This window comes from Dermacentor albipictus, chromosome 8, assembly GCF_038994185.2.
Source record: "Dermacentor albipictus isolate Rhodes 1998 colony chromosome 8, USDA_Dalb.pri_finalv2, whole genome shotgun sequence".
NCBI lineage: Eukaryota > Metazoa > Arthropoda > Arachnida > Ixodida > Ixodidae > Dermacentor > Dermacentor albipictus.
In genome coordinates, this window is record NC_091828.1 from 77264875 (window position 1) to 77266683 (window position 1809).

A 1809-nucleotide genomic window follows, 5' to 3' on the forward strand; every position below is an offset into this window, starting at 1 on the left:
CTTTTGTGTCCATTTACTTCCAGAAGCCTCACATTTTGTATCCGAGAGGGAGGGATTGTGAACTTGAAGTTTCGATATTTTTCGCTGTCCTGTAGGAACCACGGCTCGCTCCCTTGGGAAATGCGATGGGGACAAAAGGAGGAAAGAATAGAGAACGTCTTTACTTTCACAGCACTGTTGCTGACGGCGGCAGGTAGGCGCGCATTTACAATTAGACACTAGCCCCGTGTTCGGCAGAAACTTATGGAAATATATTTGAAGGCGGAACTATGGTGTCAGCCGGGCAACTTTGATATCGACGCCGAGACCTGAGAATGGTTAATGGGTCGAAATAATGTGGAGTAAAAAACCCACTTTTTGGAGTAGGTGGGGCTGAAGCAGAACCTGCGCTCAATAGTTTATACCAGAACACATGCTGAACAGGCCGCGGAAGGAGCAAAGCGCTTGCCTTATATAGATGATGCCGCGCAGGAGCAGATTATCTATAGGCGCAGCAGGAGAGATCACTCCCGCCTTAATGCCGACGCAGGTGAAAAGAAGAGAGCTACGTAATATTGCACGGACACTAGCTGTGCCGGAACCGCTTCTTAATCAACGCTATGGTCGGTTCCACACGACGAGTCACACATAAAAAACTTTTTGAAGAATAGCCTGCATGGAAGACAAGTATATACCGAACCGAACGTGTATTTCAGCTTGACTTTAGCTCAACTACCAAGTAATCAGCCTAGAGCCTAGGATCACAGTTCTATGTTTACTTGCACAACTGAAGTTTTTTAAACGCGATAATTTTTTGTCTTGTGTTATATTGAAAGAAAATTGTTACATTAAGCACATGAATGCCCCTATTATCCTGAAAGGACATAAATTTATGAAAGAAAGTTAATTCCTTAGGCGAGTTCATTCATGACAGAAATTGAACATATTAGTAAAAAACGAGGAAAAAGGCACCGTGCACAAAACAGGTGCTAAATAAATTTCTACTTCACAGAGTTGGACAGAACTGTTCTTGTTGAGATGAACCAAGCTCAACAGCACGATTATCTTCTCGAACATTTTTATAGCTTGAAAATACCAGTATCAGATTCCCTCCTTCTATCTCAAGTGGTTATTTGTTGTACACTATGTCTTTTTTCCGATTTTTAGCCTGTGATGTTTTACTAGTTCCTGAAGACGTTCCCCGTATCTGTGACATGCAAGAAACTCCTGAAGGAATAAATAATGCAAGTGTGCGTCATTCATATTCGCCAAATACTAACTGCCACTGATGACACAGCTTACAAATGTTCAGTCTCAGACAAATCTAAAACAGAAAGTGTTTCACAGGAAGGGGGACGCTTCATATTAATAAAAGGCGTAGATCAGGGCTCAAGGAATGTCTTTGAAACTAATGTTACGACGAAGGAAATTCTATTCATTATATCCTGACAAAGACAAGCCCCCTTGTCGAAACATTGGCTTCACAAACGTTCTTTTCTCGATCATTGCAGATCACTTTCAGAAAGTGTATTTTAAATTTTTCAGGAGGAAGAATTTGAGGAAAGAGTAGTATCAATTTTAGGAAAGGTATATTTACTTTACAACGCAGGAAAAAAGACAGTACCCCTGCTTTAAAGAGTCTGTGATGCTTACGCATTGAAAAGCTCACTATGTATATACAGTAAACTGCGTAAAACACTTTGTTTACTTCAATTGTTTGTCATTATATAACACTTTCTTCTCAAGCAAAGGAAGAACGTCTCGTTAACGTTGAGAAAGAGTGCCAGTGCGTGTGGTTGTTTGTTAAACGACTGCCTTTTGCGGTGCGTC